The following is a 16077-nucleotide window of genomic DNA, read 5'->3' as shown; positions in this document are numbered from 1 at the left end:
AAATGACAGAAAGTATTCCAATTACAAACTCACTATACATTGCTTACATTCATTAAAGAAGCCAAATTACCATGTTATTTTTACTTTATGACTTTTCCTTTTGGTATTCAAACCCAGAGAAGGCATCACATTTCCACTTTGACTGCAAAGTCAGTAGTGCTGAGGGATACTTAATAGGTGCTGTGGTGTTTTCAGGGTAAATTCAAAGAAAGTTGAAGTCTTGGATGAGCCACAAAGCCAACATCTTTAAGTACAATGGAAAATGTTTTACATATGCTGTGCAGTTTTCCTATTGAGAGGACAGATATCTTAAAGTTCAGGAACACGGAAAATAAATAGATACAATGTTGGCTCATCAGCGGTCTAGAGAGCAATAAGTCATCTGTCCAATGTTTAAGATAATATCTAGTCCTCTAAGCAACAGGTGTACAGTAAATTGGGCTAGAAAGTTATGATAAGAAGTGTCTAATTTGGAGAATACATGTTTTACAGTGGTCGTATTCCTTTTTAATTCTCAGAATAAAATAATAAGGAGTCTTTTAAGATTTTTAAATCAGACCTCATTGCTGGATTTAAAGCTTAGTCTGATCTACAGACTACATTATTTCTCAATGGAATGAGCTGAATACTGACTATCAAAAATTAATGCAATCGCTTCGGTGACACAAGTTCTCTTCTTTAAACCTATTTCTCCAAAACACTCCTGTTGAACTGAGAAGCAACAAGCCAAAGAGAAACACTGGGTGGGCAGAGAGTCAATCACAGAACAATTTATGTGATTTCAGGCAGGACACTCACGTTCCCTTACAACCTCAGGAAATGGTGTTAGCATTTATCTCCAAAGCTTCTTGCAGGGTTAGCATTTTAGGAACATATAATTTCTTGGATATTTCATCTTTAGCAATAATAACAATATTAACAGCAACAACATCAATAGTTACAATAATAAGATGAGAGGGGCACTGGGGAAGAATTAGTAGCACACAACAATGGGAGACAGGCAATGGACATTCTAATGACTTCTGGGTCAGCAGATTGTGAAATGACCTACGATGAGTAGCTTCTCTGAGTCTTAGCTTCTTTTTTTTCTGATGTAGAGAACAAGAATGATGGTTTTCCAACCAAATTTTACATAACTCTAAGATTTCAAGTAGGTGCTTCATGCAAAACCACACACACACACACACACACACCTGCATATATAATAGTTTAAAAGAAAAATAAAGCAACATGCTTGCCTACATATGTATTTTTTCTAACTATAATATGCTGGAGCCCATCAACCCATCAATTAGTGCTGCTACATTGCCTTGTTTTATGGATATTGACCCCAAAGGAAAGCATGCCCTGTCACTTCTATTTAATGGAAGACTATCCTGAGATTTCCAGGAATTTGGCTTTAAATACATGTTCTGACAAATATTGCATAATGCTTAATTCCCCATTGGATGGGTCCAATCCTAGGAAGTTGTGAATGAAAACACTTGTTTGTCTTGCCTTTCTTAACCAATTCATTTTCTTCACTTGGTATTTCATTATTCCTGAGTTTCCCTTGCCAGGCCATTCTTGGTCTGTCCATCTGTGACTTTTGGGATATTACCTCCTTTTTCAAAGCTCAACTCAAATGCCGCCTCACCTATTAAGGTTCTTTTGATTGCCCTGGTGGTCTCATTTCTATCTCTTGAATTAAACCAATCAAAGCTCTAGTAGTGACAGTGACATATCTTTATGTTTTGTAACATTATTATTTTAGGACAAAATGGAGGCACTTTTAAAAAGAAGTTAACTATTTTCTCATAAAATTCAAGAAACTATAACATAGGTAATAGAAACAAAGGAGCTAAAAAAGCATTTATATATTCTCAAGGAAGGGTCATTATAGACAGAATGAGAGGGAATGAGTGAAGCCAAAGTATAAGAAAAGCTAAAGAAAGTTAAGATTCAAAAATTTGCAAACTGGCTACCATTTCTGAAACCGCGCATGGTTAGAAAGATTTCAGCAGGTCTATTCCCAAGGAGCAGGCGGTGTGTGCTCTTGTGGAAAAGTGGTGACGATAGCTGGCAAGGAGTCCCCCTGTCAGCACACCCACTGCAGGGCACACGCATAGTTCTCCAAGCAGACGGAACCCCTCCCATGCAATTAACACCATAGGAATACCACGCAACAAGGGAAAAGAAGAAATGAATGAATCAGACAATGATAAACTTGCTCCTTATTCTCAGTATTTCACTTCAGAAAGCGTTCATAGAGTTTCCAAAACTCATTTTGAGTTTCGTTTTAATGAAATACTTTCTTTTGAAAAGTTATTTGTCATGCATGCTGTCTGATCCAAAACATACCTTCACATTGGCTACCCTGTGAACAGGTTTAGAAGTTGTTGCTTTGATTTCCATTGGGATGATTTCCATTTTCAATCCCTTCCTTTAAATGTGACTCTGCGGTCAACCACTGCAAACTCACATCTCTCTGGGAACAGGCGGAGGCAAAGGAAGCCCGACGAATTTCAGGCTGCTTTTATTCAGCCTGTTTTGTTTGATTCTGGGTATCCGGATTACCTCAAGTGACATGCCTTCTCATTTACACACAAGTGGAAAAAAAATGGCAAATTACCTTTGTGATCTTGCATTATTAAATGTAGCTATTCCAGTAAAGGTTGAGAGGAGGTGAGTAAACACCTCATCAAGGTCTACAGACGCAATCTGTGCAGAAAAGCTGCGTCAAACAGTTCGTGATCATTGTCCTCTATCTGCTAAGCTCGCTGGTAGCATTAGAGCAGTACGTGGCTTGAATAGCAATGTGTCCCCTTGTCCAAGTAAGGCTGGCAGAGCAATGGCGAGGATAATGGTCTGCTATTCCAGCTTATAGATGTTTTAAACCCTAAGCAAATTGTGCCATCCATCTGCTGTGAGTTATTGCATAGAAGTTTGATACTCAACCCCTAAGCAAACTCAAACTGTATCTTACTGCTGAGTTATTTTTTATTGTGGCTTGAAATTCAACATGATGCTACCTTTTTTCTACTTTCCCCTAACTATTTTTCAGTGTCTAACAATTTCTTTTACCCATAGTAGTCCACAAAGAGCATTTCAAATACTTAAAGGCACACCCCCCCATCCTCACCCTCATTCCATGTGTGCACACACATACACACCCACACACACTCATTCACGTTGACATCTGCCATAACCCTTTGTCCTACTGACTGGCTCTCAGTTCCAAGAGATACACCTAAAAAAATATAAAGAACAAGGTTGTCATTTTTGCCTAAACCTAATAGTTTTTTTTTTCAACCTGAGGTCTGTGGACTATGTGCCTGGGCTTTGCCTGGGATGTTTATAAAAACGTGGATTTCCTAAGCCCCATCCTTGACTCACTGAATTGACATTGCTGGAGATGGTGCTGAGGAATCTGACACTTTTAATAAGTCAATTTATTTGGGTGATTCCTTCCTGAATTACATTTTGAAAGACACTGAAAGATATATACGTATAATCTTAAGTCTCTAGTTTCCCCTTCATGCCTCTTTATGAAACTAACCAAGGTTGCAGGAGTAGCATCGAATCTCACACCCTCCTGCTGCCTGAAGTCCAGTCCACAGTTGCCTCAACCAGCACTCACTACCCGCCCCCTCCCCACGACACACACACACACACACACACACACACCCCTTGTTGCTAGTTACTGAAGGTGCACTTTTAACTGGCTCTGTGACCAGGGGTCATTGTGAGTGAAAGCCATTCACTTGCGTAGTAAGGATAAATGATCTCCACCACCCTCCTAGTTAATGGAAAAATAGATCATAGGTGACTCACATGCTGCTCCATCCCCAGGTGTTCATTCTATCAGCCCACTTCACTCAGGCATCAGATGGCAGCGTGAGTCCTATAAAGGGAGGCAGAGGTTGGAGGCTGGGAGTCCTGGTCAATCACAGAGAGTCCACAGCATCCACTAGGCCAACATGTTACCCTTTTCATTAAAAGTCATAGTTCTCCTTTTGTTTAAATTACCAGTCATTGAGATTATTGCTCATGCTTTCACTAAACCCAGTAAAAGAAAAGATAAACTCACATGCTCTAGTGGGTGAGAGAAAATTACTAAAATAATGAGATAAAATGAACAGAGGTTCAGGGAGAAAGCTCATGAATTTTAACAGAAACCACTTTTGGTTTAAAGGACTCATTATGTTAGCTGTTTATTCAACTTTAGAACGCTATAGCTAAAAAGAGTCTCTTCGGTGATTAAATGAATTTCTTCTCTGACTTCTAACCTCTTTTTGATGATCTCAGGATTCATGAGGCTCATATTAAAAAAAATCCCATTCATACTTTAATTATTTTGCTAAAATGTTCTTCCTTGGGTTGAACCAAATTCTTCCACTTTCTAAGTTTCACAGAGGGTTCTGGATCTGCTCCCCGGGGACTCGTTATCAATTTCTATCCTAGACCTGCAGGATAAGCCCCTCAAATAATGAAGGAATGCTTATGACCACGTCCTTGGACACAGCAAGCATTCCTTCCCAGTGACATCTTCAAGCTCCTTCGATCCTTACTCTAAATGCCTTTGGAAAAATACAAGTTTACCCCTTGTATTTTAAAATGCAGTTCTCTGAATTAAATAGAATACCCTAGGTGTGGCTAGATAGCTAGTTTATCATATAATGTGTTCTGGACACTATGTTTTTATCATACAACCTAAAATTTCATTACTTCATTTATTTATTTAATGCCATTATCACAATAATATTCACATAGAACTCAGAATCAGCTAAAACTTAAGTCTCTTCCTCACCACCTCTATGCTGGTGTTTACCCCAAATTTCCAAGTTTTATACTTTTTTTTCCTTTTTTTTTTTTAACATTTAATGCAGAACCAAATGCATTTACTGATAACATTTTATCTTTTTTGTCTTGAATAATTCAGTTCACAGAATGAATGCTGGTTCTTTTGCCCAGTATTTAAACTTTTCTTCCAAGCATGTGACAGATATATATATATATATTACACATTAATCTATTCAATCAGCTGTCTCTGTCATATCTAGAAAGCAAATTTATATAATACCATTTAAGTTCATCTTGATCAAAAACTTATTGAATGCTTATAGTTAATGTACTTAACAAATATTCAGCACCTAAGACAGTGACCGGCATGGGTGTTGAGCATATCCTCATGAATAAATAGTCATGTTATCTCGTCTCATGGAGCATACACGTTACAATCTAGTGGTGAAGACAGAAAATCAACATACATGCAAACAAATACATATGTAATTACAATGTGTGATAAATGTGATAGTGGAAAGGAGCAGATAGAAAAAAAGCAGGATGGATGACCTGCTTAAGTAAGGCAGGCTACACAGCTTTTCTAACCAACCCTGTACAAAGTATTCATTACCAATAAAAAAAAAAAAAATCAGTTCCATTTCTGTCATGGTCTATAAGGGCTATTTAGAATTATGTATCTGGTCAAAGGTTTTTGTGGCTTTTTGAGTAAGCATTAAAACACCATTATTATATAGTTTCGAGACACACAATGTATTTGGTTTGAAATATGGGAAAAAGTGATGGTTGAAAGTATTCTACTGCCTTATGTCAGGTTCTGAATTTTCAGTTTTTGTGTGGCATTCTTAGGAACAAACCCATAATTGTAATCCTTTCTGGTTTGTCATAAACTTATAGCTATTGCCAAATGATATCAATTTAGGAAATGCATTGCAAAGTCTTATAAAGAGAGCTGTGCAATTATGTGTTCATGGTCACATCCCTTGATGGTATTAGGTTTGCTAGGAATTTCCAGGCTGTAAGCAGTAGCAGTTTTCTGGAATTGTGTAAAGCCATCATCTGGCTGTCTCATGTACAACTTGTTCCCAATAAAAATAAGATTAAAGAAATAGTATTGAGTAACTTTATCTATTTTGATTAATGAAAATAGATGCACTGGGTCTGTTCTCTTTGTTTCTGTGGAGGAGGAATCTCTTATCCTGAGTTTAATTTCACCTGATCAGGAGCAGTGAATCACTCCATAGAGATAAGCCATAAAATCACCTTGATATGTCAGTTCTATTTTCAACATATCCCCTAAACTGGAGTCCGGTTTCAATCTGCTATTCATCCTCTAGACATTATTAGTTTGATTTTCAACGGAATCTGTTATTGCTTTCTCAATAATTACTATAACTTTTTTCTTATTTACAATTTGTGTTGAATAATTTATTTCCATACAAATCTAATTTTTACAAAAACCCAAAACTAGGAAATGTCATGTTAAGTGGTAAATGGTCCATAACTGCTTGAAAAGTAATCCACCTCCAATTAAGAAACTGAAGCGTATGGAATGTTATGCTTCATTGATTCTCTATATGGGTTCAATATTAACATTATATTCTGTAGACTTTGTAAAATGTATTCAAGATAATGGCATAAGTCCATTTTTTAACTTCCCTTTTATTACAAAATAGGAACAACCAAAAAGTCTTTTGATTTCTTCTATTGAATTTCATAAAGATCCAGGCTCTGACTATGGGAGTTTGTATAATTAATGACATCTAAATCAATTCACTTTCTAAATAAAATATTGGAAAGTGTATTTTTGTGGATTTTTAAATGCTTGAAGAATGCTGAAAAGCATTCCTGGTGTTTGTGGACAACTCTTTTAGGAAAACTGAGTCTGTTCCCAACAGCTGGTTATCAGAACATGTCACACTTCAATCATTTTGGCATGAAGAAATCTCACCTTTTGATTACATTTAATGGGATTTACTCATGCAATACCCCCAAAGAAAGCAAGTATTGCCAGAATATCGCCCTGGCTTACCCAGAAGAATAAATTTCAAGAAATATGATCAAGGTGTCATAAAAATTTATTTTTTTCTTCATTTTTTTCTTTTCAACATTCACTTTCTTCTTTAGAATCATGGGTTCATAATGGCCAGGTGTCACGCTAAACATTAGGAACACAAAAGCAAAACAAATATATCTGAATCCTAGTTTAGCACTTTATCTGTCTTTGTCTTATCCACCTTCTTTCCCTGTCTTTTCACCTATTACCAGCTGGCCTTTTCTTCCTCTCCTGATAGTATGTGATATTCGTAGGATAAGGTCCATAAGTAACTTTGGTGTTAAGGGAGATATTTCAACAAAACAGGGCAGAATCACTCACAGTAGTGAACTTACAGCTAGTAGGGAACAACTTTCCAGGCTTCTAATATTTCTTTTCACATGAAGGGAATTCCAGCACAGGAAGGGGAGGAACTTAATCTGGAAGTTGTACCTTTAGAGGAAAAAACTGAGCATGTGGAGATTTTCTGTGCTTTCTCTTGGAAGCCAAGCTCCCAGTAGAGAGCTGTGTGGTCTCCAAGCTGTACACCAGGGGACGCTTCTGTTGGTCAGCACTGCCTGATCCAGGGAACAAGTTGTTAGGGGCACGTTTGATGGTGAGAACCTAATGCTATCATGAGCTAAGTCACATTTTCCAGTGTCACTTTTATCAGTATAAAGTTAACTTTTGGCCTTGTTTACCAACTGGTGGAGAACTTGAGTGGGCGAAAACAGTGGAATTTATTGAGCCTCCTCAAATTCAATATTTTTCTTCCTCTTGCATTTCTCCCTGACCTTAAGCCCTACCCCACCCCACCCCTCTTCAGGAGTTTAGAACTAGGAGTCCACAAACTAGCTTCATTTGCCTTTAAGGAATAGCCAATTAAAAATTTAATCTTTCAAAGTGAGATTAGGTTACATTTCACTACTGCCCCCTCCCCACAAAAACTCCTAAATATCCCAATTACTCTTTTTTAGGCATAAAATCAGTGGAACTCTAGCCAGCCATGGCAACTCATGAAAGAAAAATACAGTACAAAAGATTACTATTGATTGACACACTTACTAAATATTTACTTTCCGGCATCGACCCAGCCAGCATACATTGAGGTGACCTTCTGAGCTCTGTAGTTCTACCAGCTGTAGTTTGATACTGAAACAAGACACACATGGAGGCAAGTTCATCTTTATTCTTTTCTGCACTATTGCTTTTCTCTTTCCTATTCTATTCACACCCACTATTCCAGGGGTAGCACCCAGAATCTATTCACACACATATTGGATCAAATAGACCACAAACAAAATTGAAGTGGGAGGCAAGATCATCACTACTTCTATTATGGGTTTTATAGACACAGGACTATGGAGACTGGAAGAAACAGGGGAGGCTGATTACAGGCATAGCAGGTCAGCTCATTGGCGAGCAAAGACAGTTCTCTCCTCCCTGCCATTAAGGCGTAACAATGACCCTTCAGTTAAGAGAGCAGAACTACCATGTACGTGACAAGAGAAGTAAGAGAAAATTCCTCCCTCTGGTTTAGGGAGATTACGGAAGAAGAAGCTAAAAGGAAAAAGAGAGTCAGGGATGAGACATTTCTTACTGGATGACTTATTAACCCCTGAGACTTAGGTTAGGCTGAGTGAGGACCACTAGTTATATTGAGAGAGGCAGAGCGGGAAGAATGGAGGACTTTTGGTCTGTTGTAGAAGTGGGTCCCTGGGAGGAGCTGGTCTCATAAGCTGCCTCTGCACCAACTGGAGGCCATGCAGGAGGAAGAATATTAAAGCACACTCAGAGATGTAGCTAGCCTGGGAATTGTAGAATCTGAACTGATCTTCTGAGGCTCTCTTCAATTCAATTTCCTTGTGGCATGCGGTGGATGCTGAAATTCTGTCTTCTGCATGGATGCACCCTGCCACAAGTTGTGTTTTGTATTTATTTGTTGCTACTTAGCTATCGTGTGTATGTTTGATTGTTACTGACCTGCTAGCTCAGTGTCAGAATTCTGACCAGAACGAGCAAATCTGGACTTGGTAGTCCTTCAACAATAGCCTGCTTCTCATCGCCTCTCCCTCTCTCTACCAACCAGTCTTTTTGATGACAACACTGAAGAAGAAGGAGTGTCCAATCCAGAGTCCTCATGGGTCACTCCCTGGTGACTTCTGCACTTAAGGCCACCTCTTTCTGAGCAGGGATCCCTCTGTTGTCTCTAAAGAACACAAGCCTTCATGCACCTTGAGATTGTTCATCAGAGATGTAACAAGAATTGTTGGCCTTCAGAGCCATTAGTCCCTTGAATTCCCTGGGATATATGCAAGTGCCTATAGTTCATCAGCTACGCTGTCAACTTGATGACCCAGTGAAGGCCCCTGGGGTAGCAGGAGTCACATCACTTTACATCTGGATAGTAAGAACCCAGTGAGAACTACTTGCCAGGAACAGCCCTGAAAGGGATATACAAATTGAACTTTACTGAGAAGAGCATGAAGGATACGATAAATGCTGGAGAGGGTGTGGGGAGCCCTCCTACACTGTTGGGAATGTAAATTGGTGCAGCCACTTTGGAAGACAGTATGAAGGTTCCTTTAAAAACTAAAAATAGACTTACCATATGATCCAGCAATCCCACTCCTGGGTATACACCTCGAGAAAAATATAATTTAAAAAGACATATGCACTGCAATGTTCACAGCAGCACTTTTTACAATAGCCAAGACATGGAAACAACCCAAATATCCATCAACAGGTGACTGGATGAAGAAGTTGTGGTATAGTTACACAATGGAATACTACTCAGCCATAAAAAGAATAAGATAATGCCATTTGCAGCAACATGAATGGACCTGGGGAATCATCATTTTAAGTGAAATAAGCCAGAAAGAAAAAGAAAAAAACCATATGGTATCACTTATATGTGAAATTTTTAAAAAAGGACATAAACTACTTATTATTTATAACTTAGATGATTGATTTCTTGAACATGTGTAAGCACATTTGACTGCCCTTTGTGATTGGATTACTGCATTCTGTTGATTCTTTAAAAAAAAAACATTTCTTAGTCAATTTTAAAAAAGAGCATGAGGGATCCTCCAACTTCCTATAGGAAAAGGCCATGCTCCCAAGGGCTCAGAAATGTTACGTCTTCTCTTTACCATGTAACTTCATGTAATTGACAAGGCTTTTAAACATGCATAGACAAAGTCTACAATCCTCTTAGCACTTAGCAAGCGCTTTGAAAATTCATTGTGAAACCTCACTGTCAGCTAATACTTGACAAATTATTCCTTGTTCTGAGTAAAAGCTATGGAGATTTAAAAAGAAGAAAAAAATCAAGGGATTTCAAAATATTAAGTACTGTTAATAAAGGATTTGGATGATTTCAAACACTAGTTTCCACATGATCAGTGTTTCACTGGGGGCAGGTGGAAGTTGTTATAAACTCTTGACTATTCCAACAACTCCCTGGCTGGTTTTGACACTTGTTCCCCTCCTGACTGTTTTCAACATAGGAGCCAGAGTGTAATTTTTAAAAATATAAGTCAGATTAAGTTACTTTCCTACTCAAAACCCCATCACACTTTGGTTTCCCATCATAGTTACAATCTCGAATTCTTGCTACAGCCTACATACATCTATAAATAGGTAGCTCCCTTGCAAATTCATCTGCTACATTCTTTCCTACTCATTCTGTTCCAGCCACATTTGCTGTGCCTTTAACATACCAAAGACATTCCACTCTCAGGGCATTTGCACCTGCTATTCCCTCTGCCTGGTATTCTCTCCCCCAGATATGGACATGTTTACCCCCTCATTTTTTAGGGTATTTGCCCCAAATCAACTTCATAAAGAGGGAGATGCTGACCAATGGCCTTATAAGAACACCCTAAGGTCGTTCTATCCTCCTATTTTGCTTTATTTCTTTCAAAGCACTATGACTGTCTGATATTACATTATATATTTGCTTAGTTGCTATTTCCTTAAAAAAGAATAAATGTTCTGTAAGATCAAGAAATGTAGTTCGTTTGCAGTGTATAGAATAATGCCATAATAGCCACTCAACAAATATTTGTTGAATAAATAAACTTTATTTTAGACATTGTTATACATAAAATCAGTATATTTATGTGATGTGATCTTTTCAGGCAGGTGTGTAATGGGTAGACATAAAAGCATAACACCTACACCTCATCAAATTAATTTTGTGTGTCACAAGTGGCAAGCTCATTTGCAGACTGTTTTCCAGAATTCAAACCATGCTGGTCTTTGTGATGAGATCAATAAAGAATTGAAAAAGTATTTTTACACATAGATTTTCTATGGAGAGAGACTCTAATTATGTCATTTGTTAGAAAAAGCATGAGCCAGAGGCTGCATTTAATACTTATTGGTAGAATCCAAATCAGAGAAAACTTGGAAAAGATCATTCCTCTTAGACTTTAAAATAAATCATTTAATATTTTTGGTGGAAGATTTCCTTCTTATTTACATTGTTCCTCAAATAATATTAACAAAATATATTTTCCCAACAATGTGACAGTGTAGATAGAGCAAAGTCTTTGAAGATTGACAAGATACCATACTGGGGCACCAACTCCAGCACTTATGGGTCATATGTTTCCATTTTCAATTTTCGTCTCAATTTTGCATCTGTCAGATGGGGGTTAACATACCTACACTGCAGTGTAGGTGGGAAGAGTTATTGAATTAATAATCCAAAGAGGACCTAGCCTAGTACCTGCCACATGGCAGGTGTTAAACAATTTTCTTCCCCTTCCTTTTCATACCCCTCACCTTTCTCAGTGGTTAAACCAAAACCTTGTGGAGAAAGTAAGGCCAGACTTACCCAGATTTTTTTCAAAGAATTTAGAAAAATTACTACATTTGTTTCATGATATGAGAGTCGTGTATCCCTCAATTGGTAGAGCTCTAATATTTACGTTTTTGTAAAGTAGGAAAATTGACAGGTTGACGTCAATCTTTTTTCCCTCCTCCATTCTTGCAAACACAGCACTTTCTGTTGGAGTTGTCAACTGATGCTACAGTAAGAGCTGATATATTGGACACACAACTGTAGCCAGCCAAATATAATTCTGATTAACTTATCCTGGCTAGTCTCTCACCTCTGTTTACTGCTAGAACTCGAAATCCAAACACATGCTATTCCATTGTATGCTTCCAAGAGATTCGAGGGATTATATTTAATTACAGAGAACATAAATTATCAGTGTTTTTGTTGCTGTCTTAATCTGCTGGAGTTTTGTCAGATACCTTGGATCAATTGTTGCCTATGAATTTGAACATATCCAAACTTGATCTTCATTAATACAAATGAAATCTGCTTAGTATAAATCAGTTATTGTCCTTGTTTTGCAAAAACAATATCTGCTTATAGAACATTAAAACTAAACTAGAACAGTTTGAATGCATATCAATAAAAACATTATAACATTTCTCCTAGCCTGTCTCTCTCTCTCCTCTCTCTCTCTATATATATATACACATATATATCTCCAATTTGATACCTAGTGAGGTAAGACAAGAAGAGTGAAGCGACTATTATCATTATGTCCATTACAGAAATGAGAAAATTGAGGTCAATAAATTAAATAAATTATCCAAAGTTAAAAATCTGTAAGTGCACAGAGACAAGATTCCTCATCCAATACTTTTTCCAAGACATTAATGGTTTATATACATAGAAACTCAAAAGTGATATGAAGGTGCCTGGGTGATAAAGAAAAACACAGGAGCTTCAGCAAAGAAGTTCCAGTGGTAAGCCTCTTGAGGAGAGGAAGAAACGAGGGATGTCGTCAAAGGCTGCATATACATAGCAGCCTGGTCAGACTCTGGGAAGTCTGGCTTCAGCTCTCATTTATGCCACTGAGAGCTTGACATTTCTTCAATTCTTTTTCTGAATCTATAAGTCATTCCATATTCTATCCTGTAAACTAATTTTTCCTTAAAGTATCCAGAGTTCCCCTGACATAAGCAACTTGGAAACATGTTGTTTTGCCTGGATACTGAAAGGATAAAGACAAAAAGAACCATATATAAACAATGTGCTCCGGTTGATAAGTTTCTTTCACACAGGGTACAGATTAGTAATTCTAAGACTACTTTATAGGTGTACTAGCACTGAATAAGGATATAAATTGCTGTTAAGGGGAGCCAGGTTTCTTACAGACAGAAAAAAAGTTACAAATACACAAGGGGGGAAATCTAGAATGAATTAGAGTCAGAGAAGTCAGTAGGATCTTATGTTTACTTAAACAAACATATAGATAGATATAAAAATAAATACACATGTGTATCCATGGGTTACTCTATATACGTATATAGTTATAGTTTTTGGTTCTGCTCACTTGATGTCTAGAAGTGACATTCTAGGAGCACATCGGTACCCAAGTCTTGTTTTCTAAATACTACTCTCCAATGAGAGGAGCCAAGGATTCTTGGAAAATGTTTGATCCTAGGGCTAAGGTAGGGAAATACAACATGTTCCTGGAACATCTTAACAGCTCCAAAAAATTAAGGATGTACAAAAAAAAAAAAAAAAACATAGATTCAAAAGACACAGGAATCAACCTGAGTTTCCAATGGCCAGAGCTGGAAAAGTTTGAGCAACAATATAAAAAACCATGGTATTGAATTACTATTACCTAAAGAATGCAATAAATATCCACGAGTCCCTACTGACATAAATCAGTGGGAGAGAAAGAACAAGTCATCCTTACAGAAGAATCCCCAATAGCATACACTTTCCCCTCTAGGAAGAGGAGCCTAATTCCTACCCTCTTGAATGTGGCCTGGACTTAGTGATTTGCTTCCCAAAGATAAAAATGGAAAAAATAGTAACTTTACAGGGGAGAAACATGGAAGACATTACTTTAATTAAATGACCAAGGTTAACACCACTAGTGACAAGTCATGTTGATATCACTTATCCCCTGATATAATGCAATGAGAAAGGCACCTCGTCTCTGAGTTATTCTACCCTAAAACCCATAATTTCAGTCTAATCATGAAACTGATCAAACATATTGAGGAAAATTCTACAAAAACACCTGATTGTTAGTCACCAAAACCCAAGATCACAAAAAATCAAGGAAAGATTGAGAAACTACCACATATCTTACGAGCCCAAGGAGATATAAAGACTAAATGCAATGTACTACTCTGAATTGAGATTAAATCCTAGATAAACAGTGGACTTCAGTGAAAAAAAAAATGGCAAGATCTGAACAAAGTCTGCGGTTTAATCAATAGTTTTGGACTAATGTTAAACTCCTAGTTTTGACAAACGTAGTGCGGCTATGTAAAATATAACATTAGGGGAAGCTGGATGAAGGACAAATGCGGACTCTCTGTACTATCTCTACAATTTTGCTATAAACACAACATTTTTCCAAAGTAAAAAGTTAATAAAAGTATCCAGTTCTTTTTCTTGCTTATTTCTGCCTAAATGATACATGGGGCTAATGAACAAATTTTTCACAATCTCATTCAACAGTGGAATCAAGACTGTACTCACATTGGAGAATTTTAGGACCTGCTTTACTAAAAAGTATGATCTCCAATATTCTGAGTGTTTACCAATGTTGGCTTATAAGAAAAAAAAAATGTTGTTCCCTGAATGCTTTATGGACTAAGAGTCTATGCAAATTCAGATGTAGGTATTTAAAGCCCCCTTAAGGCACATCATTCTGAAGAAGATCTTTTGCTGTAATAGTATATAAATAAAGGAAAGAGACACTGTAAACACTTGAATTTCTCATACAACTAATGCTTATTAAGCATTTATAATGTTCCAGCTACTCTGCTAGGCAGTGTGGATACAGTATTGAATGGAATAGGCATTGTCTCACCTTTAAAAAGTTTACTGTTTGATGGACTGGCCATGGAGATACCCATCTCTTTTGATTCTGAAGTCGAAAAGTATTATTCTTTGTGACTTTCACAGTCTCACTAGCTTTTATCAGGAGCACAAAATCTATTTGAAATTAATCACTTTCTTTTTTTAATTGAAATATAGTCAGTTTACAATGTGCTAATTTCAGTTAATTTCTGTGTTAATTTCTATTTTTTCTATATATTTCTAATATATTAACACACACACATACATATATAAATATATGTATTCCTTTTCACATTATTTTTCACTATTATAGGTCATAAAAAGGTATTGAATTTAGTCCTTCAAACCAGAACTAGAAATATGAGGAAGCTGCTTTTTTTATTAAGCCTACTGACAGGGCTCAGTCAATCTTTTCTTCACCCCTTTTCCCAAAATATACTGATAAATAGAATATTTATTCATGACCATTCAGCTTACTTCAATAGAAAGGCTACTTTGGGTGCTGCTTCAAAAGTATAAGGAACCAAGTGAATGAGATAGTAGAAAATATTTTAACGTTAAGTCAGCTTTTACTTTTAAGGAGAAAGATCAATAAGAGAAATATTTGATGCCAAGTACAGTTATTCTTCACAAGGTTTCATTTCAACTATATAATTTTTTCTAGCAAAGAATTTCCATAGTTACTAAACCTACATAATTGGCTTAATTCCACAGGCTTTAGATTGTGCTTCCATGCTGGTATTTATATACCATTAGATGTCCCCTTTACAATTTTCTGGGAGAAAGTCAAGAAGAAAATGGCTGACTAAAATTATTCTACCCCCTCTTCTTAAAGTCCAAGATTGAGTTAAAATATTTCAGTATAACAAACCAAACAATAATTACTCTGTGTTTATATGTAGTGTTTTATAACAAATATCAGAGTTTATTCTGGAATTGATTACTAGAAGCAAAAAAAATTGCACTCATAAAAGCATTTCATCTTTTTTTCTATGAATTGTGTATTAGCTCAGACTTTTCACTGCCAGTAATAAAAGCATAGGTCAGACTTCTTACATGTAAGCACAAGTGAAAACAAAGGTGGGGCAGAGAAATTTATCATATTTGAGTGTCTCCAAACATCCAAGGACAATTTCTGGCTGGTCTTGAGGTTCTCTGCTTCTTTCTTCTTGTTGCATCTCTCTTTTTCTCTAATCATGGTTACCAGTGACATCAAGCTTGAGTTTGAACCTGGTGCTGCTGATTACTAGCTTTTTTTTTCCCTTGGAGAAATTATTTAATCTCTCAGTGTCTGTTTGTTAATTTACAAAATGGAGATGAAAATAGCACCTACTTCATTGAATTGCCGCAAAGATTGAATGAGTTGTTGTGTGTAAAACAGATAGAACAGTGCCTGACATATTAA

General features: G+C 36.8%; 1 long non-coding RNA gene across 2 annotated transcripts in view; it reads right to left on the bottom strand.

Moving 5' to 3' along the window:
• LOC141578381 (uncharacterized) overlaps nucleotides 1-16077 on the bottom strand; it is a 52974-nt gene that overhangs the window by 14728 nt on the left and 22169 nt on the right. The window contains exons 1-2 of one of the 2 annotated variants that reach the window (XR_012508742.1): nucleotides 7883-14837; nucleotides 3814-3883 (exon numbers count right to left, since the gene is read on the bottom strand). This is a non-coding gene — a long non-coding RNA (uncharacterized LOC141578381). Of the gene's footprint in view, nucleotides 1-3813; nucleotides 3884-7882; nucleotides 14838-16077 lie in introns of those variants that run through there. The other variant, XR_012508741.1, reaches the window with a different exon arrangement.

This window comes from Camelus bactrianus, chromosome 8 (genome assembly GCF_048773025.1).
Source record: "Camelus bactrianus isolate YW-2024 breed Bactrian camel chromosome 8, ASM4877302v1, whole genome shotgun sequence".
NCBI classification, from domain to species: domain Eukaryota; kingdom Metazoa; phylum Chordata; class Mammalia; order Artiodactyla; family Camelidae; genus Camelus; species Camelus bactrianus.
This window is presented reverse-complemented; position numbering and strand designations above follow the sequence as displayed.